General features: G+C 41.2%; 1 long non-coding RNA gene across 5 annotated transcripts in view; it reads right to left on the bottom strand.

Moving 5' to 3' along the window:
* Positions 1 to 24,758, bottom strand: part of LOC112532074 — a 113,883-nt gene that overhangs the window by 32,454 nt on the left and 56,671 nt on the right. The window contains exon 1 of one of the 5 annotated variants that reach the window (XR_006938818.1): positions 4,200 to 4,571. The exons of 3 other annotated variants lie outside the window; for them this stretch is intronic. This is a non-coding gene — a long non-coding RNA (uncharacterized LOC112532074). Of the gene's footprint in view, positions 1 to 4,199; positions 4,572 to 24,758 lie in introns of those variants that run through there. One more of the 5 variants, XR_006938819.1, reaches the window with a different exon arrangement.

Here is a 24,758-nt window from a genome sequence, read left to right as displayed (position 1 = left end):
TGCTTAACAAGACGAGAATCCTTCCTATTCACACATTCTCTGGCAGTCCTAACTTTCTGTATCTCTAAATAACATGGTATGTGGTATCACAGGACTAACGGGGCTTTGAACTGAAAACACTGCTGGTGATTCAGGGCACAGTGCAGCTGCACTGGAGCTGAGGCTAGGACACATTAGCACATGCCTCTGTAGAACAGGGCTAAAATGCTGGGGGGGTGGGGGAGGTGATGGGTCGCATAGGCCAGGCCAGCCCAGCATTCACCTGTGCTGATTCTGACTCTACCTCCTATTCCTTTTCATGAATACCAAACGTAAATATTGGAGTACAGATCAAAGAACAGAGGCATGCATTCCAGCTCTGTCTGTGAAGGGATGTCTCAGAACATCTTCATCCAAACTATGCAGATATAATTAGTCAGTCAGTGATAGGAGAAAGGGAAGTTTCCCTGTTAACCACCTGCAATGTGCCAGCAGATGCTCTCAAACTCCTAAGAAGCCACTTCTTTGAATCCTACTACAAATTGCAATCAAAGTAGGGGTATTTCTTTGCTTCCGATTTACATTCTTCCTCCCAGCACAACTCTAATCGATATTTATCAGTTGTTCAGGAGTTTCATAGGCTGAGTTCAGAAAAATAGCCCAACATTTCTGGATCCCTACCAGTATTTCCTGACAGAATACTCAACTTTATTTTGCAGATTTTTTTTTTTTTTTTAACACTCTTCCTGCCATCATCACCAAAGATTATTCATATTCTATTTCTCTTCAGAAAAGTATTCCTCTGGAGGATTCCTGACCATCTCCAATTGTACTGATCCTGTATTTTTTTTATTATTATTTTTGATGGAGTCCTCTCTGGATTCTGTGCCTTTTCTCACCATTGTGATGCCAGGGATACTGATGCTGTACTGTTTTTACTATTAAGTGAGGGAAACAGCTACATTTCACACATTTCTGCCTCCATGAGAGAATTGGTCTCAAGCTCATATATTCTTTCTTACTCTTCCTTTCGCTACCAAAAATTGTAGTCCTTCTCTCTGTGCTTGCTGTTGCCGATGGCTTCAGTACTTTCTAACTCCTTGCTTCTCCTTGCTTAGGAAAGGAACAGCAGCAATAGCATCAAAAACATTCCACAGATGTTCCAAGAGTAACCTTATGTGTAAACAACTGGGCTACTGCTAAGGATATGTAGAATCAGTTTCTTTTCCTTATGTGACCTTGGGTAAATTAATTCTGCTCAGATCTAAAAAGGAACATAAGCACTTAAAGTGGGACATAGGAAGATTTTGCAATGCTCAAAACTGCCACTCATCTGCTACTTCATATTGAGAGGTTTCTCAGTTTTCAATATTTAAATCTTCTCACTCCAAGTGCTGCTTCTGATCTTGGCCAGAGATGACATGGTCCTGACAAGGCTTACATTCCACCAGAATCCAGAAGCTTGACTGTCTTCTGTGTGCCTGGCCAAAGCACCTGGATTCAAAGAAGTACTGCAAAAACGTTTACCAGAACAGCCTTTGGAAAAGGAAAAGCAATTCACTTTCTTCCAGATGATGGTGGGGAAGCTCTGCAGTGAACGCTCACCCAGCATGGGGAGCCTCAGAGCCACTTCTCCATAGCTCTAGGGCAACAACCAAAACACAGACCAAGGATACATCTGAGCTCTCTGCAGCCTTTCTGTTGAAGCTGCTCCTTTAGGCATGTATAAATAAAAGATTCCCAATCCCAGAAAAGGAAGTATCAGTAAGACTGACTTTTCCCAGCTAATGGCTTTCTTAGGAGGGTTTAAGTCCCTCTTCCAAGCATCATTTCTGTATTGTACACTGAAGGGTTTGTGACTAGCTCATATGAACTAGTATTAGGTGGGGCTGGGTCATTCCTACATAATTCTCCTAACACATACACTGTTCCACCCCTCTGCCACTTCCCTTCACACCAAGGCATTTCTCAGTAGATTTAAACCCACTGAGATAGAAGATGACTCTGGAACTACTTGTTAGCTGTGAAACACAAAATCTGTGGGATAAGAAGAAAGACTATCTGTGACAGAGCTGGGAATGAAAGATATAGGCTGCTGCTTCCCAGTGAGACCTCATCTCCCTGAAGTCTCTCATCGTGGAAAATGAAGATAGTTTTTTGTTCTCCTTGTTTCTTTATCAAGTATCTTACTTGGCTCCTTGCTCATCTTGCATGAGACTGAACCAACTCTGTGGGGACTGATCTTGGCTAGCAGCAAGACAACTCCCAGCTCCTCTCACACTCCTCAACAGAATAAGGTGAAAAAATAGTCATGGATCAAGATCAAGATAGGGAGGTCAGTCACAAACGAACTGTGTGAAAAACAGATTTGACTTGGAGATAATTAATTTAGTTTATAAATAATTTGAATAGATTTGGATAGTGAGAAACAAATACAAATTAAAACAATACTCTCAACACCCACTACCACCACCCTTTTCTCCCCATGCTTCACTCCTTCAGCAACCAAATGCCTTGTGGTGCCAGAGCCTTCTCCCTCCAGCATGTCTGCATTACTCAGAATACAAGTTTGCCCTCAGGACCAAATTACCCAGTTATCCGCACTGCCCACACATTATCAGAGAGAGAAATCCAGGGAGAAGAAAAGGACAGTTCAGCTGTGAGCTTCCTGCTGACCAGCGATGTGAGTGCAACAACCACAACCTCAGATATCATGTAATGCCTTCACACAGAGACAGGCTTGGTGTGGGCACAACTCATGGATCGCACCTTCCCAGCTTTGAAATAGAAGTAAAATTATCCTCTCTATTTAGTGATACCATTCTAAATCATTTAGTTACTTCATGCAGTGTTTTGGTAGGGATTGCCTCCTACTGTGTGTAAGTATAATATCTAGCTTTGTGAATCGTGAATTATGTTGGAGTCCTAAAGCATTCTGTAATATAAATAGAAAAGATGACTAAGTGAGTTCACCTCATTTTCTTTCCCACCTGTTGTTCACAAGCAACTTCAGAGATAAGATCACTGGAGCAAACAGAGGAATGTGCATGCACGTCAGAAGAGCATGGAATAACAACACACAACATGTCTCCAATTAAAATATGCATATAGTTGAAATTTTGCACATTTCTGGCAAGTTGATCAGAGAAAAGATGCAGAATAAAGAATATTTAAAGAAATTATTCATCAGTAAACAAATGAAGAAAAAAATATGTTGTCTGCAGGTAGTTCAGGAGCAGGAAAAGAAAAAACCCAAATCCTAGATACGGTTCATCTAATGAATTATTCACCGTGCATTAACTAAACACTGGTTTGTATTTCTACAGCATTTAGTAACACAAAGTGATGTGTGAGCATTATCTTTATCTATGAAATAAATCTGAACAGACTAAATTGAGTCAGAGCTCAAAGATACAAACAGAATGTATCCGCTGACCCACATAAAATTGCAATTGTTTCTAAAGAATATACATAATTTTTCTAGTTTTTTATTTTAAACATAGATTCTGGATGTTTCTGAAAATTACATCAGTATATTATTTTCCTGCCCATCTCCAGTGCAGACGTAAAGGGAAGCTATTGATGCAGAGTTTATGTATCCTTTGTAGGCTGTTATTAGAGTTCCCTCTGCTGCTGACTATGCAGCTCTACTTGTGCGGCTCAGGTGCTGAGTACTAACAGAGGCAGGTTCAATAGTACATATTACTGAAGTGAATAATGCCTCAATTACAGACTGCTGGTCTCCAGAGATAGCTCAGGAGCAGCAGGAATAAAAATTCTGAGTCTTTTTCCCTTGGACCTGTGGGTCATAGTTCTAGTATTTGAAGTGAAAAAGAAATATGAGTAACAGCGCATTATCATTTATTGTATTTGCTCATCTAACAGTCATGTAGTTTTATTCCCCAGACTTTAAGCTTTCAAAAATTACTGTGCAGCCACCAGACACATTGCTGAAAGTACAGTGCAATGCTTGCCAGCACCACAGCAAAGCAGCTACAGTACGCAGCTGCAAGATGAGTGTGGCTATGACACGAGCAACCATATTATGCAAAGAGTCTGCCAGAGCCCATGTCTCATTTCTCCTGCTCTGGAGACCAGAGACACCAAGACCCCATAGCCATGGTCTCTGCCCAAAGGTGGCAAAGTAAACTCTGCCTGCCAGTACTTAGCAAATAAATCCTGTAGGAGGTGGAAAGCAAGAGAAAAGGAAGATGACTTACTGGTGACAAAACAGAAATTGATCCCAGTATAATGTTCTTGAATCTCTCTGTGACCCCAAAGAAGTGCTTGTGATCAAGATAGAAAGTTCTTCCTAGGAAGGTGTTCTAATAGATTGAGTCTCCAAGACGTATTCAATGTTGAGTTATTTCACTAAGAAAAAAAAAAAAAAAAAAGGAAGAAAAAAAAAAAAGATAAATGACCCTACAACATCTACTGAAGAAACTTCGTGGGAAAAAAAATGTTTTTCCAACTGCCACACAATCCCAGCTAGGTCAAATTCAGGCAGTTGCTGAACACAGAGAAACACTTTCTGACTCAACTGTCAGTCACTCCTCCTCACTCTTCTGCATTTTCTTGGTCTCATCTTTAGTATTCCCCAAGATGTTACATCAGTCTTATTCTTGTAATCGCTAAATCCTTCCCACACTCTCTGAGTATGGTAAGTCTGTGATTACACCTGAGTGTAAATGAGGTACAGGTACAAATTGAACCTGTCCCAAAAGAAAAAAAGTATGAAATGGGAAGAGAGATTCAGAGCTTAGCATCTCATCTGCCACAAACCTTGAGGCACTGATTGAAACTCTGGAGAGCATAGGCCAGCTTGTGCTTGGAAGATGAGAGGATTGTGTTCACCTGAAAAAGCATAGGCCTCTGCAGCTTGAGGGCTATTAGTGGTCTCCACTAGAGATAGTCCATAAGAAAGAACAGAGACATTGTGTTATTAAGTTAATCTGATTCCTTACAGTGAGAGAAATGCCAATCCATCCACAAAGAGCAACACTGCCATCCTGCAGGCAGTTTTAAGGAGGATTTGGTTATGTGTTTCAATGAGATGTTTAAAATTGCACTCATCTATTTTCAGAAATCTCACTCATTTAAATTGTCACAGCTCAGTAGCCCTGGGATTTTAGCGTAGAAACAGGAAAGAATCATCAGCCAAAACTCCTTACTAATTTATCAGAGAACAGAAAGTGAGTAAATTTTCAGTGAGAGGAAAAGTAAAAATGAATCTTGGTATCTTTTCTGCCCTTGCTAATGGATGCTACATGAAGACACAGTGGTGGGGCTGCTACTAACATTGACAGGCTGAGAGAAAAGAGGCAGGTTATCTGCTGCAGGTTTTGGACTGTTTGCATCAGGGTAAGACAGAGATAGTCCAGATGAGAAAGCCTCAAACTGGCCCTAATCCAGGCTGCTCTGATCTGTTGTAGCCCAGTTCCTGAACTGGAGTTCTTCTGAAGTGTGAATGATGGCTTTGGGAGGAAATTTCTCTCAACAACTCACTGTTTAGATATTTTTTTCTTAACACTGTGGCCTCAGCCCTTTGTTAAGGGACAAACTCAGCCTCATGGACATCTCTGTCTCTGGTGTATGTGCAGCTATACATCTGTCTCCCAAGGCCTCCTCCCCAGCTCTCTGCAGATGGAGTTTTTGCCTATACTATCTGTCAGCTTCTTCTCAGGCAGTTTTATCTTATGTTGCCCCCCCTGCACTTGAATCTTAAAGAACTTTTCACATTAATTTTTCTGGATGCACAGATCTGGTACACATCACTAACACAGACCAACCCAAGGCTCTACTATACAAAGGTACTTCTCAAATAAGTCTCAGATTCAAGTCTTATTAAAAGCGTCAGGAGCATGTCAACTTGGGAATATTTTCTTCTTAATTTCCTTTGATTGTAAGGTAATAGGAGGTGACAAGAAAGATCTGCGTCTTTTCTAGATGGGAGACAGAAGAAAAGAGAGGTGAGTTAAGTGAGAAAAAAATACCCCTGCTGCAAGTGTCTTAAGAATTCAGCAGTTGCAGAACTCCACAGAGGGGCATGGGAGATCACCTGTGCCCAAGCCTCTGGGAAATGTCACAGATATATACAAAGAGAAGAAAGACTTTTCCCAGACTATGAATGAAGGCTAACAGAGCCATCTACTCCTGTAGATGGGAGATAGCTGCTACCTGAAAGCAGTCATCTCTTTGACAATATAAGGGAAAAAAAAGGGCAGGAGACAAGTAAGCCCTGCCAGAGCTGACTGTAGAGAACAGATTAGCAGGTGTTAGAGTGGGAGCCTACTTTGCCACAAACCTGCTCCACCAGCCCTATGAGTAAACATGAACTCTCATATGGTCTCCTTTGAGGAGTCAACCTGACACCTTGTTAAAGCTCTTAATGCACTTACAAGGGGGAGGGCTGGGAAGAGAACGAAAGTACGTAATGTCAATAACTCAGGTGGGCATCAAACCCCAAGAGAACTCCTAGGCTGCATCACGGGCCCTGGTCAGCATCCATCTCATGAACAGTCGTGGAAAGGGCCTAGCTACGCTGCTAGAAGCACTAGAGAGAAAGGAATCGTTGCAAGTAAGAGGGAGCTTCCTCCTGAATCTGTGGCATTCATATTCTTGTTTCTCTCAGTCTAGTATGCTGCTATGTACATCTTGAAGTGAAAACTCATGAATGGAAACAGTGGTGGGCTAACGCCAGATTCCCACTCCTTTTACTTCTGCCAGTCCATAAGAAATCACATCAATGTCTGAAGAAGGCGATTCTGTCATTCTACCTTGAAGAGGTTGGGTGCTTTTTTTTGCACTGCAAAAAACTCTGACTTAGTTTCCAGTCTTTAGCATTTTTAGGAATAAAGAATAGGTCAGGATGTCTCAGCTCTCCAGCAGTACTTCACAGACTTTGTACCCTGCTGCTCACTGGCTTGCATGCCATTCTCTAGAAGGAAAGTGAAACAACCAAGTAGGAATTAGTAAGGATGTTTAAAGGAGAAAAAAAAGTGGGAGGCATAGGGATGAAACAAGGAATCTCTTCAAGACTGGGGAAAAACCTATCTCTGTAATGTTCTTTTGCAGCTCTTCTCAGATTCAAGCAATACTGTTTTTCTTCTATGTCACTTCCCTGTTAAGCAAGGAGCTAATACCCTTCATAAATAACAAAATAAAAAAAAAGGAAGAAAGGAAAAGCAAGGTCACCTGCATTCATGACTCAGCTTTCATGCTTAATTCTTCCCTTTATATGAAGGGAAACTCTCCTTCCCTTTGTGTGAAAAGGAAAACTCAGGTGGGTCCAATTCATGACTTCTTTATCTCAGATGCGTGGCTGTAGTTGTGCTACACAACATGAAGTGATAATTGCCTTGCCCTGAGGTAGGCTGACTCAGGTACTCACATCTCCTTGGCTATTTCTAACCAGCACTGCAGTCTGGGCAATGCTACTGCAACACCAGTTGTGTTACCATGTCAGGTGTGACAACAAATGCTCTGCTGTCCCAGCCCTATATATCAGTATCAGTAGTAGAGTACAGTTACTGAGATACTACCAAGGTTGTACAGTGCTGTAAAATGCTTGATGGCTCACTTTTCACAGTGACAGCAAGATATTGGTGCAAAAGAGTTTAGATACTCTTTGGTGACCTTCATGTCTTTCTGAGGCTAATAAGGGCAGTAGATAAAATAATTGGCAAATATATTGGTTTCGTGCAACGAGAAACTGTTTGTCCTCACCAACCCCATTATATATCTCTTCACAAACTGTCACTGTCCTTCTACTGATTTCTGTTTTATTCATCATCATGAATCACCACATTTTAGCATAAATTACTATTCTGCTGATTTTTATTGTGGCTGTTGTGTTATTTCTTTCAAATTGCTGGCTGTATTTTCTCTCATAACCATGCTTAGCAGTTATACGGCAATAACAATAAACCGTGAGTTCAAAAGTTAATCAAAGATTGCTCAAAGTAAATGCTGCTGAAGATCTATATAGCAATAAAGAGAACATCACTATTGCCAGGAACAGGTCACAGGTTTTGTGCTGACAAAACTCAAAGCTGAGTTTTGTCGAGTTTTCTTTGTCTGAATTTGTCTTAAGCTGCTGGGAGTTTTATCTTATTTTCTCCAGCTATTACAGCAGTTTTTATAAAGTTGCTTTCTTTGTGCTGTTTTATTTTTGAACATCTTTCTACACTAAAACCATAATTTGTATAGATAGCAGCTACAATTAATTGTTCCATGTGTAATTAAATATATATGACTACTCTGATGCTGCAGTGTGGAGGCATGCAGACTTGGCATAATAGCATATGCCTGGAAAGCAGGAACAGAGGAAGAATACAGGTTTGAGATGATAAGACATAGGGTACAGGCTGGTACTGGGGATGCCAACACAATAGTGGACAATTAGAAAATACAGGCTTGGAGCTGAGCAACACAGTTTGTGGGGAAAAACAGAATGCAGAACAAGTATATAATACATGTAAAATATTCCAAATATAGTAAGTCTAGACATAAGATGGATCTCCAGATCAATGGAAAAAGAGTAAGAGATAAAACGTGTTACAAACACATGAAAATGACATTAAATTGTGGAGGAAGAAACCATCCCTGCTACCAAAGGTGTCAATATGCTGATGATTTCCCATAACATTCATCCACCTCAGCTGAAACCACCAACATAAGGATGCAAGAAACCATGATGCCTGCTCCAGCATGCAAGTTCTTAACATGAAGCTTAGGAGTTTGCATATAAACTTTATTACCTTCTGGCTCCTAAAAGCAGACAAAGAAGTTTTCTGAAAAGGGAAAATGCCAAGGTTGTTGCAGTGGCTCAACAATGCGAGCTATTGATAGCAGGACACTTCAGGCTTTGTTCCTTTGAACTGGCTCTAACCAAAACTGAGATGAGTTCTGGTTCTGCTACGTGCACAGCAAACTCAGCAGCTGGTATATACCAAAAGTAATGCTTTCTGAGCAACTGTCTAACCTGACATAGATGTTCCTAAAGACCACTAAACTACTCCTATTCAGATGAGATTGTGTAAGATCATTTATTTTTACATAGCATAAGCTGTTCAACAACCCTTTCTACTGTCCCTTTTCAAAGTCGGTTCTCTTTTCCCTGTCCTCATAAACAATTTTCTCAGCATCCTCTCATCAGACCTAATCTCCTATAAGCAGATTGTTCTTCCTCTCAAATTCACAGTTATTGAGGGGCACACATCTATCATATCCTAGGCAAGGCTCTTGGGGACACTTTCATTTGCAGAAGGGTTTCTTTTTATCCTGCTCTCACGAGGGAAAAAGGACAGATGTTTCTACCCATTTCAGGGTAAGAAGACTTTATTGGCAGTAAGATGCAGGCTTGTAGTTGGAATGAAATGGACCCTGTTAGATTATTTTCACTAGAAGATTGTGTAGAGGCCTCAATCAGAGACTGTGGAAGTGTTCACACAGGTAATGAAAAGACTTTACAAGTGTATGATCTTGTAATCGGACTCTCCTGGCTGGATGTTTATGTCTGCGCTGAACCCCAGTGAAATAATATAAAAACACTTTCCCACCCAGCTCTAATAATTAAACCAAAGTCAAAGCTGAGAATGAGTTAAATTTGCCATGTGGGAGGAGTAAGCAGGCATGGGAGATCAGGGAAAGAAATGCTGCAGCATCAGAAGAATAATATTTTCAGATTCTATTTAGATCTTAACATTACAGTCTAAATTGAGTAAAAATCCTCAGCCCAGAATATTAACCAACCAAGTATTTTTTAAAGTTATGTAATACATTACTTAAAGAAAAAAATGGATTTGTTTGACTAGGCTATTGAAGTACAATGAAGATTTATGAATTAAATATTCTTTTTAATAATATCAATATTTCAGGAAAGGCAAGGAAACTATTAGCAGGAATCAATACAATTGTCAGACATTGAGTTTGAAATGTAAAGACCTCCACTAAAGGAATAACTAATATTTGCTAATTTGTCTTTAATCAGCACTGCTGAGATTTTTCTTCTGGCTTTGATGTCTTGCAGTCATGTTTAAAAGGGGCTTTGACAATGCAAAGTCTTCTGTGGTGATATAAAAAGATTCATTCAACAAACTGCTGCTATAAAAGATTGCATTTTTTGCCAAGTTTCAGAAACCCATATAGGTCCTTTTTTGTGAAAACAGCTTCAGTACCTGAAGGTTTTCAGTACATTGTCCCCATAATATGTTTGCAAGTCAGGAGAGCACGGTAATTTCCATTTCACAGATGGAGAAAGAGTAGTGAGAACAGAACGTGTGGCTGGCTGGTCTCTCCCTCACATGAAATAAGACACAGCAAAGGCACATTATTGGACACAAGGAATAAAAAAGAGCTGCCTACAGTGAAGGACAGATATAGGTCCAATGCAGTCAGTGCAAGTGAAAAGATCTGAAAAAGGTTCTTTGGAAATAGAATCAGTAAGTTAGTTGATGAATTAAAACAAGTAATACAAAACACCTACGCAACATCTACTTTTGAGACTACAAAAGATAACTTAAGAGTGCATAATGTATGCAGAGAAAAACAAATTCAGAGAAGAGGACGATTGCCTCTTTGCATCTGTAATCCATGCCTTCCTATAGGCCAGCTGCTACATGATCAAGCTTTAGGAGATAAGCTATGTGTGGGATTGAATCCCGCAAGAATATCAAACCCAGCGCCTGACATTTTGCCAGCACTGGAGAGCAGAGGCAGTAGTTCAGAAATGATGGAACTGCTCAGAGGACTTCAGTATCTTTCACCCAAGGGAATACTCCTTGTGCAGCCCTTCACCTCACGAAGAGGAAGAAATTCAGACAGGTCTCATGTCCAACATTTTGTACTGACTACTAAGTGTTGATTAGGGACTACCTTACTCTCCTTAGAGGATGCCTATGCATGTAAATGCCTCTCTTAGATTCATCTCCTTCAACCTTGCAGGATTTTGACCAGGATTATTGTGGTGATTTGTAATAGAGATGAGTTGAAAGTTGAGTAATCCAAGCCATAACCCACTTTCTGTACTATATAAGACCAGTCTTTTCTCACATACATTAAACAAGCTCCAAATGATCATCAGATACATATTGTTTTGGGTTTAAAACATGAAGGCTACTCCAAAAATAATGCCTCCTGTTTTCCTTTTCTATTTTTCCTTTTAAAATATACTAATTTTGTTTGTAATCTGGCCCAGCTGGTGAACTTTTAAGACAAGAAGAATGAGACACATTGAATTATGGATTTTTTTTTTTTTCTGAAATGGAAGTGGATTTATTAGTTGAATGCAAGATTAACATGGTATTTATTTATTTATTAATTTCTATCTTTGGGTAAGTGTAATCTTATAGTCGTTGGCAGTTAAGAAGGCTGTTGAAGATGTTGTAGTGGGATTTATTATGCACTTTTACAGATTTATTTCCTTTTAGATAACTTGGTGGATGTTTCATGTACTCTGCACTAGATAATAATATGAAGGCATGTAATGCCTGTAAAATTGAACTGAATCTTTCTGAGTGGAAAAAACTACTGAGGCAATATCCCCCTGCATATCCTCACTGACTTCCCAACACCTTTCCCAAACTGTTCTTATGACTCTTTCCTCCACTTTTCATGTGTTGGTCACTCTCCTCTGTATACTAATTACTTGTCTCCTGTGGACAAGAGAAGCCACTCCTTATATCAGTGTTCAGGGCAGTGAATGTTGTGGAATGGTAACAAACAAAAAGTGAAAAACAGTGGCAGTGAGGTAATTAAAGGGAGAGGGCCAGATGGAGCCAGTTATAGCTCTCTCACCCTGGCACAGATTAAAAGATGTACAGAAAGAGCAGAAGCTTACAGAAGTGGAAAAAAGATGCAGCAGCACTCCTTTCAGCTGTACTTACTCCTTTCCCTACTCCCTCCGGCCCCTTTCTCCTCCTTCTTTCTGAGGGTGTATGGCAGCTGGAGCTAAAGGCAGCACAGCTGTGCCTGCCAACTGTCTGCTGATGGTAAAAAGGCAAAAGGGTTACATCCATTCAGTGGAAGGTCACCTTGCTCTGTCCCCAGTAGCAGTCTGAACACCATGTGAGGAGCACAGGGTGAGCTTCTCAGCAGAGCTAAGGCTGGCAGCCAGACCTTCAACTGTCATCAGACTCCTTGGAGTCTATTGACGTTTATACCTCAGTGAGAACCTGGTTGTTGACTCTTGGGTAACTGAGGTGCGTAGAACTAAGTCTGTAAAATTACAGCCTGAATCAGACTCCTCCACAAATAAGCATGGCACAGAGTTTTTAGTGATTTCTTGTTTATCTCACTAAGCACAGTGAACATGAGACATACTATCAGGGAGGAAAGGGCCTGGATGGAGAGAGGTGCCACATCACCAGAAGGTGCCTGTCTGCATCCATGCCTCTGCCAGGTCCTCCTTCACAAAAGCAAGCAAACAGCAAGCTGCTCCAAGCAAGAGGGGCTGAGGTCGCTTGGGAGACCTGCTAGCAGAGGCCTTGAAGACCACAACCGCAATAAGAAACACACATGAGGGAAACATGGGTGCTCCAGTGTTTGGTGGAAAGAGTAGGATCCACAGAGGAAATCTGCAGGGACTGTGAAGGAGCTGATGGTGACACCCTGGATCAGGCCTATTTTGGTGGGTTATTTGCCTTCACTGATACCAACTGCTGCAGTCTGAATTCACTTTTTCGCAGCATCAAGACAAGTTCCTGTCTTCTCCATTCCTTTTCATGTCTCTTTCCTTCTGCTAGCCCTGTGATCACCGTAGCATGCCAGCACCACTTCTGAAAGTTCACAGTATTGCTCCAACGTACACATACTGACTCTTCACCTCACTGAACTCCTGATATTGCTTCACCACAGCAGGCTTCCTTCTGGGCAGTACAGAGCTACAGCTGCTCCACACTGCATCAGCATTTGGCAGGATTTGTCCCTGCACTGCTTTCATCAGAGCACAAATTGCTTTCTACTTTCCCTCAGTAATTCTTCAGACCTATTCATCCCCCATCTCCCAGTGTGACTCTTTTCTTTTTCCTGGCACACTTACAGCGAGGTAGGCACACAGTAGATAAAGCAAAAGCTAATTGCAAGGCATGTAAAACACAATAGATGTGCTAGGAATCTATATATCAATACTGATGGGCATCCTTATGTGCACTGCATAGCTAAGCACCTCTGATAAGAGGCTGGACTGGGAACACATCACACAGACAATAATGGATTGCTAGCTGCAGCCCCAAAACTAACTAAATAAAGGAGACAAGCTTCTGGGTTTGTTCATTATTCTTATAATCCTAAGTTAACAAAAACTCATGACTGTGGTGGGGATAAAACATTCTCCCACTGCCCCCTCCTACCACCCAATTACAGTTTTGGATTAGTGCAATGAGCTGCCTAGGGTGGTTTGGCCAGCACCCAGCTCCGAAGTCACTCATCCCTGACAAAGTCTAAACTGCTGCAGCTGAGAAATCTTGGAGCTAGGCTGGCAGACTGCCTAGAGAACAGAGACAATGCCTATGCCTAGATCTTGTTCCTTTGAGAGTCAGGGGCTCTGCCTGTTTCTGTCTTCCCTCACTTCTGTGTGTCCACAAGAATGGTAAGCAAGAAGGCCTAAGGAAAAAATAGAAAGGTGAAACAAGCATGGAAAATCACTATGGGGAACAGTAAGTTTTCTACATCCCTATTAGCTCTAGCCCTACCATAGTACTGAACAGTATAGTGATGTGCAAGGTCAGAGACTGAACAGCCTTTCAGTATTCAGCCAAGAGGAAAACAAGAAGGAAGAGACACGAATCTTACAGAAAGAGCATACTGTGTGCATGTGTATCTGCACTGTAGTTGTAGCTAAACATAAAGAGGCAGCTACTTTTAGAGACAATCAAAATCTTACATCTAAAAGTCAAACATTGTTGGAATAGCTTCACCACTCGAAGGTATTAGTTTGTAAAACCCCACTCTCTTCTACAAAGAGAACTGTTTTTTAAATGCACAGCAACAGTTTTCAGGAAAAGGAGGAATAAGATGACAATTGGATATTTTTGGTTTTGAAACCATATTTCAAGATTGGCTTCTTGAAGAATTCCTCAATTCTCTGTGATGGCACACACAATACCCTCAGCACCTCCTCAGCAGGAAGGCTGCTCAGCCTACCTAGGGCTGGCATAGCCAGTGTAAACACTGCTCCTAGCCAGAGTTTCCAAGTCATACGGCATGGTCACTGCCACTCTGTTTGCAGTTCATCCCTCCTCAGTTCTGGTAGAGAATAGTCTGCCCTCAAGCTCAGACAATCTGGTTTCCGCTGTATGATGGCTTCATAGGGTACCTAAATGAGGGCAGACATAGTTCTCTGTAATGGGCTCTATTGTAGTGAGTAGATCATTCAGAACATCCCACCATTACAGGCAGGGAAAGACACTGATGCTGTTGAAAACTGACTATAATCTGCTTTGGTTACTTTTTTTTTATTGTCTGCTCCTGTCACTCTTGATGTGTTCTGTCAATTAATTGGTGTACCAGTAATGAAGAAAGTTTTCCTCATAGTGAGTGTGGACAAGTCAGACAGGAAAATAATGCTCATCTTCTCAGACCTATTCACACTGCCATTTGCGTTCAAGCAAACAGAAAATGCTTCCAGTGTGATTGCAAGACAAATATTCAGACAAAAAGACCGGTGATACTAAGGCTGAATATAATGAGGCAGGCTGAGCTTAGTTCTAGCTTCTCTCACTTTACATGTAACTACAGGTGTTCCATGTCTTTAAAAGTCAGCCCTCAAGCAAACAGCATTTTGGAGGATCTGGCACCACAGTACAAAAAGGACATAAAACTATTAAAGAGTGTCCAAAGGAGGGCTGTGAAGACAGTGAAAGGTCCGGAAGGCAAGATGTGCAAAGTACAGCTGAGGTCCCTGGGTTTGTTCAGCTCAGAACAGAGGAGCTGAGGGGAGGCTCATGGTGACCTACAGCTTGTCACAGGGAGCAGAGTACTCTCTGGTGACAACAACAAGGCCCGAGGGAATGGCATGGAGCTGCATCCGGGAAGGTCAGGCTTGGGGCTAGGAAAAGGTTCCCATGGTCACCCATGGAAGTGGTCACGGCACTGAGCTTGCCAGAGTTCAGGAAGTGTCTGAACAACATTCAAACATATGGTCTGATTTTTGTGTGGTAGAGCCAGGAGTTGAACTCAATGATCATTATGGTTCCCTTCCAACTCAGGATACTCTGTGGTTCTCTGATTCTGTGATTTTCAGTTAGAGAAGAACAGTAGCACTCTGTGACAGTGTGGGCACAAAAACCATCATGAAAAAGTTATTTTTATAATTTGACAGCATATTGACTGAATAATTATGGAGCAGAACTTGTTAACAGGGCTTATCCTAACTACTCAGTTTGTGTGTTTCTTCTTATAGGACCATTATTGCCATATTCCGAGATAGATTCACAATCACAGTATTTATCCCATCTTTCCAAACCCTGTGAAACAAGGTTGTTTTATTACGCTCAAGGATTTACCCAATGTTAGGGAGGAGATAGGTTCTTGCCCCCCCTTTTGCCCCATTTTATCCTTATCCACCCCAGTGCTGGCCCCAGCCAGCCCTTTGCAGTACTGGGGCTTCACAAAAGGGGTTCTTTCTCCAAGGGCAAGGGGCTGAGGTCTTCTGCCTGAAGATGGACCAGCACCCACGGCAGTTCCCAACACATAGTAAAGGAGAACAGCCATGAGGGGCCTCCCTCCTTCACTCCAGTTTACATCAGAAAGTATCATTTTGGAAAACAAGTGCTTGAGACAAAATAGGCAATAGAGGGTAGACTGAGCAATTTACTGGAATCAATTACCAACAGTGTGTACACACATTTCCAGGCGAGGTTTTGCTATGAATAGAAATATTCCAATAGCAAATGGTAATGGTAGTTTTCCATTAAATATATGTATCAGAAAATCCAAGATGGCCACCAGTGCACATTTTCATTTCTCTGCAAGAGTATAACACACACAGGTAAGGCTAAATTTCCAGCCTTTGCTTTCTTCTCTCCTGCCACATGGCTTTTATTTGTCTTGCCAAGATTTGATATCTCCATGGCATTTTCCAAGCAGCACTTTCCTTCCATAGTAACTGATGCTGCATCCAGGCATTGCTCAGTTACTTCCATTCACATGTGCACCAAACTGCCTCTGGAGGCAGACAACCATTCTTTATGACATTCCATAGAAGGGAACGTTATCCTTTTTTTTTCTCTCCAAGTGTAAATTGACTGCACTTAAGAAAAAAAAAATAGGGGAGGAGTATCTAGTATTGATCTCCAATTGCTATTTGCAGCAGTCATGGATTAGCTTGGTACTCTCAGTCATATCACTCCTGACCACTGTGTCAAGAACAACACCCTATGAAAACAGAAGACAGCTACTACTTCTGGAAATAAGGCCGCCCACTTATTCAGACCCAAGCTACGCCTTCATATAATGAGAATAACACACACGGATTATGCAAGGGAGTAGCAAGACTTCATCAGCATTTCTAACAGCACTTGGAAGAATCCTGGATAAAAGGCGCTACAACATCCATATTCTTAGCCAGAAATAAGAAGAATGGGGGAAGGGCGAGGCAATGTAGAAATTCATTTTGCTAATATAAGGCCAAAGCAAAAAATAATCTCCATGAATGGACTCTACCAGGGGCTTCTATCTGACAAGCCACATGAAATATGAGAAGCTGCTAAAATGGGATGGCAAGCTTATCTGGGAGGAAATGAGCAGAGTGTATATCTGGCTGTCACCAAGAGAGGAAAGTGCCAAGCCCATATCTACTCCCAGCACGAGGAGCCGTTGAGCTGCCCTGAATGACAATAGCTCTCATCAGAGAAGGACACAAAGTGCCTGAGGAGTGATAAAAAAGCAGCCAAGCTTTTCATTTTCCTAAGTGCATCCACTCATTATATTTTCCTTTAAAAACATCTTTTGACCAATTTTAATGCAGATGAGAAATTGCCAGATTGACAGCCCCGGAGACTAAAGACCTTCCTCATTATCTGTAGCTTAGACAAGGGCAAGAAATCATTCCTCAAGCTCTCTCTGCTCTGGCAACACGCCTTCTGGCCAGCTGGATATGAACTGGAGGGTAGGGAGCTCTTTCTGAACACAAGCTAAGCTCTTGACCCCTGTATGGATCTACCTGCTAGCCAGCTAAGACTGTAGCCTGCAAGATGCGTGGAACAGGATTGTACAGAGGATAATCTTCTAATTTTATATTACAGAATTAGAATCCCTTGAGCAATGTGCACTGATTGGTGGAATGCATATAACAGGAGGCATAGAGCAAAGAGAATAAACACAGTATAAGTTGTCATCTCACACAGTAAGCTGGATTCCTACCTTTTGTCCAGGAGAAGTTTAAGGGGAAAAACACATCCCATTCAGCTGCTGGATGACGACTTGAGTCTGAACTGAGCAGGATCCGTCTGTCCTTTGCACATGCCAGGAGAGGAGCTGATTGTATACAAGGCAGAGATTTTTCCTCTAAGAAACAGCTGTGCCTTTCTATTTTCTTTTGAGGTACAGCCTTACCTTCCTCTAGCTCTTACGGAGTTTTGAACCTGCATGGAACTGTGGTAGAGTTTTTCTATTTTCATTCAGCAGAATTCAGCAGGAGCTGAGAAGTTATGCTTTGTACCAAGATGTCTCCTATCTGCCCTGATCACAGAGGTCTTACCACTGCACAAGGCAGCAGCTCCTGGCTCCTGCTGAGTTAGGAACCATAATCCCCATCCAACAATGATATTTCACATCAAATACTGAAGAAGACCTTGTTGTTTTGCTTTGGTTTTTTTTTCCTACTAATTTAATAATCAACTTTCCTATTCAAATAGCTGTGTTGAAACAATTGAGGAGCTAACTTCACCTAGCCCTTCTCTGGTAAACAAGGGCACTGTTTTTCAAAGGTTTACCTGGGGAGAGGGGAAGAAGGGATGATTACCTGAGTTAGAAACACAAAGCCACACTTTTTGTAGCAGTGATTGGTATTATTGTTGTATCTGTTTCCACAGATGTTATTAATGTTCAGTAATTATTAAAGTTAATATAATGGTATTATTGTAATGCTATTACATAGCATAGCAGTATTATTCTAATAATTATTATATTATTAGCAAATTCTGACATCCTTGTTTTCTTAGCTGGCTATACCTGCAAATACATATTCAATGGCAATCTCTAGCTAAAACAATGAATTATTATTTAATTTCTGGAATAGGCTTAAAGTTTGCTTTACTTTCTTACAATGAGATGAATTTAAAAAAAAAAAAAGCTTCAAAGTGAGCGTGACGTAGAGGCAGTATTTTAAATCAGATCATACGATGCCATTCGCATTACCTCCCCTGCGAGCGTTGTACAAATACCTGGTCATGAGGCTTCAAAAAAGACCTTAGTCTTTAGAGAGGCTTCGAGCTCAGCGGAATAACACAATCTCTTCTTCTCTTGTGGGAGTTTTATCTTGACTGCTAATAGCATCTTATCACAAGTCCCAGAAGATCTGGTACATTTCTAATACCTTTCTCTTTCAGTCTCAAGAAAAGGAATTCTCAGGAATTTTCCCTGGGAGGTTTCCTCTGATTCAACTCAGTATTAAAGTACATTCTGCCTATCATCACAAACAGACAGAGAACTTTTCCAGTTCTCTTTTCCTGGCTCAACCAGGTGGCAATGCTAATGTATTTTACAGCATTCAGCTGAAAACTCAGATGTAGATGAGCAGCTGCAGCTTCCTTCATGATTACTTGCACAGGGCTGACTACTTTGGAATGAAGTAGTGTAAGAGACTAGCATTGCTGTAGGCTGTAATTCAGATATGTTTCTTCTCAAGCTCTTCTTTTTCCATACCAAACAATGAACAATTGGTTTGAAATATTACAGATTTTTTAAAAGAAAATCTAATATTCTGGAGTACACAACTATGATACAGGTCATTGCATTTATGTACAGAAACTATTTCTGGATAAGCTACTTTAACATCAGCGTCCATGGCTAAGAGGTGTTAACCCTGCAGAACTGGTTACAGATACAGGAAAGAATAGGCTCACCTTGACCAGTCACGGCTCTGAAGCTCCAATGGATCTCAGGTGCTATTAGATGTGCAGGCAGGGTTCTCTGAGATACACAGCTGATTCCTTCACCTACCTTACCTTCAGACTTTCCATAAGCATACAAGCTTATGCCTCAAATATATAGTTTCTTTGTTTGGTTAGCTAAGTATTTTGGAGCCTCTCTGTAGCCTACAAATGTTGTGACAACAGCAGTACAAATAAGGTCTAAAAGACCTTGTGACAGAAACTGATGCTACCTGAACTCTGTCTGTTTAGCTTTGACACTGCTTGATACTCTGTATTTTGTGCTTATCAGGCTTTTTCTTTACACTTTCAAAGCTATCTATCTTTCCTTCCATATGCAGAAAAATTGTAATTATTCTCTTTGGGAGAAGACACAGATGGGATCTCAACATTTTCTGGTAGTCTTCATACTTCTTTTACTCAGCAAACCAGATTTCACTTTCATTTAAACTGCTTTAAATCTAGTTTTCAAGAAGCATGAATTAGAGCAAGTTGTCTATGTTTGCATCCAAAAGCCATACAATTGCTTTTATGTTCAGTACAAACCATTCAGAAAGCGATATTCTGAAAGATTTCTCTGACAAATAATTCTTTACAGTGCTAAGAACTTAGGGAAGGAGCTGTTTTCAAGGTGGTGAATGTTTTCAGGAAGAACAGATCCCTAAGGTTTAGGGCTTTATATATATATATATTCCCTCATCACAGATTATTAACAGGTCTCCAAAATTCTGCATTAAGTGTTTTGTTTCCTGGAGGTGAAAGGGACATTTCTGATGATATTCGGGGGTTTGTGTGTGTGTGTTTTCAATATTCTGTGCATCTATAGAAATCAGGCCTCCCAGCTGCCTTTTTTATACACGTAAACAACTTCTCATTAGTTGTTCAGCCCACGTACACTTTGTATGCTACTCTATGTAGTCGTGTTTGATAAGATTGCCAGAAAGTTGCTATTTTCTGATGTGGAGGTAGTTTATCTCCCTCGCTAGTTGTCATGGCATTTTCAAAAGTTCTAACAAAACACTGGCTCCTTTATGAGATCTCAGAGGGCAGGAAGAAGATAAAACAGGTTACATTTCATTAACCTACTAAAATGTTACTGAATTATTTTGGTATAAACACCAGTACACTACCAGATACTAATTTTTTACATAAAGCAAAAGTGAAGCACAATGTCTTGTTGGCACCAGTAGTATTAGCCTAGGATGAGTATATACCTTCTGGTCATTTTCTATGTCTCCCTTGAGCCTTTGAGCCTGCAGGACATATCCTGAAATGCAGAAAAAGCCTTCTGTTGAACAAAGAGATGAAGTTTAGTTAGGAAACGGTTATTTAATTTTCATCCCAGAACGAGCCTCACAGGCACCTCTGAACACTGTAGTCCTTGTTAGCAACTCATTATCCAGCATCTTATTGTTATCTGTTTTGCTTTGCCATGAGTCTAATGCAAACTGTGACAGGACGTGCTTTGGGAGGGCTATTTAGAGCCTGCTGGGTCAGATCCTCAGTTCATACACCACAGTGAGCCTTCACTGGCACTGGCAGATACACATAGTTCACTCACACAGAGCAAAGGCACTGGTCCTTTGAACACTGCACTAAATCCAGACGTGACTTCTGTCTGTCCTTTGAAATTCTGTGATTTCGCTGCCTCTTTTTCAGTCTGTTCTAGCAACTCATTGCTCTGTTCTGTCTTTTTCAGCAGCCCACCTTGCTCTCACTTATTGTCTCCATTTGTTTGTAGTCATGATTTTCCTTTTTAAAGCTCTTCTCTAAGCAGCTTGTGCTAATGCAATGTCCAAGCTGCTTTATTTGCTATCTGTCCAATTACATGTGCTCAGCCTTTTGGGATTTGTGGCATTTTGTGTTTTCATAATGGCAGATGTCAAGTGAGCCCTTTCGTTTACTGCAGTGAAAACATCATTGTTTTGGATTTCTTCTCTGAACTGGTTGTGCATATTCAACTTTTCGCTTGTTTGAAGACATTGTGTGCTTGATGACTCTGTTCATAGCTTTACTCAGTCTAAGGTCTGCTCTTGCAAGCTGCTGCTTTTGTGGATTTTGTATGAATAGGACCCAGAAAAAAAAAAAAATCTGTCCTATGTCTAAAAAACTGTCAACATTGGAAACACATTCCCATTTCTTTTAGCTCAGCTAAAGAGTATCCCTGAGATATATTTTTTTCTCTCCCAATTAAAGGGAAATATTTCTGATTCATTTATCAGCTGTTGTAAATCAACACAAGTTAGCACAGCTTTACTGATTTATACTCACTGGGAATTTGGCACATGAGCCACGCTTAGTAGCTTCTTCATCAAATGCACTTTCATTGTAACTCTAACTGTATCTTTCTTCATGATAGAAAATGTGCACCTACTGTTGCTCTAATAACAAAACAGCATCATTGTTTCTCTGTGCATTGTGTCTACTGCCACCGTTTTGCTCAGCATAAAATACCACTGTAGAAGAATCTTAACACTTCAGTCCGATGGCTTTTTGTGCCAACTTTGCAACGTTATAACTCATTTTACCAGCTGAAAAATAAGCTCTCCAAGGCCAGAATCCCATAGGCTCATCCTTGTTTCAACGTCCCTATGCAAATACCTAGGGATTTAGCTGCTGCAAGAAAATGTTCCTCTCCCCATGTATCTAAATGTCGCTCTGGGGAAGAGTCAGTCTGATCTGTCCAAAGTGTGCAGTAGTGAACCACAGAGATTCAGAGTTGACCAGTAATTTCTAATGTCTGAACTGTAGAAACTCTTCTAACTCCTGGCTCCAGAGATTCCCTGTCTGAGTCCCATCTCCATACTGGGGAGTATGTATGGTTTCCTCCACAATGTGCTAGTGGTCCCATCAACTTTTGAATTCAGTCAGTGGCAGGAGAGACCTGAATGGGAAAGGGGAGAAAAAGCAGTGTTGAGCAGCCTTTATAAACTCCTGCAGATCTCCTCCCATTTGGAGGTATGGCCTGGCTCTGCCACTGCACATGGATGAAATTCTGCTCTTCTCACTCATGCCTGTTTTATGATAGCTTTATACCAATATAGTTCAAATCTGTTTTCCTTTTTTGCCTACTTTTCTGACATTACTTATAGAAAGGGCTTCTCTTCTCTTTCCTCATCACACCTCAGCCTAATCTTATTATCCTTTTCCTCATATGTTATCATTTTCCATCATAAAAAAGTTATCTAAATACTTCTCTAGTTCTTCTTCTTCCTTTTCTTCTTGCTTGCTATTTAGTAGACACTGAGCTAAGTAGTTTCCTTGGGGTATTTTTTTCTTAGGAAATAGAAAGCAGTCATTTATTGACTAGCTCATCCAAGCTGTTCAAAGTTTGTTTTTTTCCCCCTCTTCAGTCTGAGTTTTTTTGCTGAGAGAGCAACGTTCATAGCAAGGCAATATCTCTGCCTCTCCAAAGATTTCTGTGCTCTGTTGAGTTTGTCATAACAATCTCACCTTCCACCTTTTGCCTGTTTATTGTCCCCTGAGTAGTTGAAAAGACATTGAAAGACTTCTCCTGTCCACAAATTCCCTAGGGCTGACCATTATATTTTTACAGGTTCAAGAGGGCTGGGATGAGGGCATGCATCTTTCCAGACCAAATTCTGGCATGCACATGTGTTTGAACACTGTGTGCTTGCTTTTCTTCCTAGTGTTGATGTCTTCAAAAAGACTGCTTAAGAACCCTGTACTCACCACAGTCTGTGATTTTGCCGTTTTAGTTGCTGTCTTGTCATTCTGTAGAGCTCAGGAACACCAGTCCTGGGCCAGGACACTGGTCTACTTGATCTTCATCTCCCTATTTGTGCACTGAGCACAAAGGTCCCCAAGCTGGCTCACTCCCAGCCAGGCCTGAGCTGCCTTCATATGCACCCCACAGTTTCACATCCTCTCTCCAGCTGGCACCAGGCACCACAGACTGTCTGAGCACTGTTGTCAACCAGCTACTTACCCCTGGCACTTGGGGTTGCATGAGAGAAAGAGGCAGTGATGCTGTATTGCATGAAAGGTTTTACTGGTAGCTTCAACTTAGCAGCGGGGCTTTTCTCCCATCAGTATCATCTTCTTCCAATATGAAGAGATGTTGTAAGTGGTTAAAGATGTGTAACCGCTGTACACGTTGACCTAAAATGCAGCTCCTGGCTTAAAGAGATTCCAAAATCAATGGAGGACAAGTAGGAGAAATCAGAGAGAGAGAGGTGGACCAGAGAAAAAAGGTCTAATGGTAGCAGCAAATCTCAGTAAACCTTTCTGGGTTTTGAAAACTTTTCTAGGTTTCAGAGCAATGAGAGGCTTGCAGGAATGTTGAGATGGAGAGCCAAGAAATAGGTAGTTACGTAAAGTTCTCCCTTCTCACACACGTGGGGAGCACAGGATAAAACCAGGAAGATACTCAGTGGGGTACTTAAAGGCACTGAGAGTTGCTACTCCGGGCCAGTTGGATGTACAGGAATTTTTATGCTGCACTTCCTCTGCAGATAGAAACTTCTGTGAGCAGGAGGCTGTTGATCACTCTTTCCCATTACCAGTCCCAGCTGCATAACTTTTGCTTTGGTCTACAAAGCAGGTGAGAATTTGACTGCAAATTAAAGGCCTGGAATGACATTTTTCTGCTTGCTCTATGTTCTCAATGAATACGCTTTGTTTGAACTGATAACACTGCACAATGAGAAATCAACAGAGAGCCAGAATCATTTCTCTTGCCTGAGTTGCAGTGAAGCAGTGCTCTGTACCAGACAAGATCTGTTGCCAAGGCTTGCTAGTTAGGCCTGCTTAGAGATTTGTTTGGGCATCTGTTTCTAATTTTGCAGGGCCATAGTGATCCTTCATTTCTGGCCCATGTGCAAACTAATGATCTGTACTGCAGTTTGTCTTTTAATTAACTTCCAGAGGGGCTGCTCACTGAGATGCAGATTATTTAGAAAGGCAGAGAACTAAGGAGGCATGTGTTAGTCTCCGGTGGCAGGATGCAGTGGCACTGTGCCACTGAGTTTGAGAAACTGTGAAAGGCCTTACTCAGATGATCTTGCTTACCATTCTTTGCTTTACCCCACTGCTAGGAAAAGTGATAGAAGCTGAGAAGATACTAAAGGAAAAGGATTGCTTTGGACTTTCTCGTACAGACTCTTGTGTGAATATTGCTCCTTGTCATTGGACGCAAAATAGAAGGCTAAGTGGACAGAGTTCTGCCAATCTAATACCACTCAAAATGATCTCCGTTCCCTAGATATTCAAGCTTTTAAGCATGTTGAGAATTACTGAATAATAACATCATTGACAAATGATGTAAGGCCATCATACTGAGGAAGTAGACACTGTCCTTGTGTGTAAAGGCATGCTGTGACTGAGGTACTTGCAAAAGCCAGCAGGCAGTATGTGGCCAGGCAATCTGTCTGATGACAGGTTACAGACAGATATAGTCATGAGCAAAACAAAGCAAAGGAAAAAAAAAACGAAGATCAGTCCAGAAGCTTCTTAGGTTTATACTACTTCAGCATGGACATCCTTGACCCACTGATAACGTGGGTTTGGAACAATATGTACATGAGAGAGCACATTTGAGCTGAAATAAATGCAGTTCAGGTTCTTCACTGTGGCTCTGGGTTCCTCCAGGATGAAAGAGGTGGCTTTGGGGTTACTGCCAGGCTGCCCTGACCCCACATGTTCCCACAGCCTCTTAGGTTTCCAATT

This window comes from Gallus gallus, chromosome 3 (assembly GCF_016699485.2).
Source record: "Gallus gallus isolate bGalGal1 chromosome 3, bGalGal1.mat.broiler.GRCg7b, whole genome shotgun sequence".
In the NCBI taxonomy this organism is placed as follows: Eukaryota; Metazoa; Chordata; class Aves; order Galliformes; family Phasianidae; genus Gallus; species Gallus gallus.
Note: the sequence above shows the minus strand (reverse complement) of the source record. Positions and strands in the feature narration are given on the sequence as shown.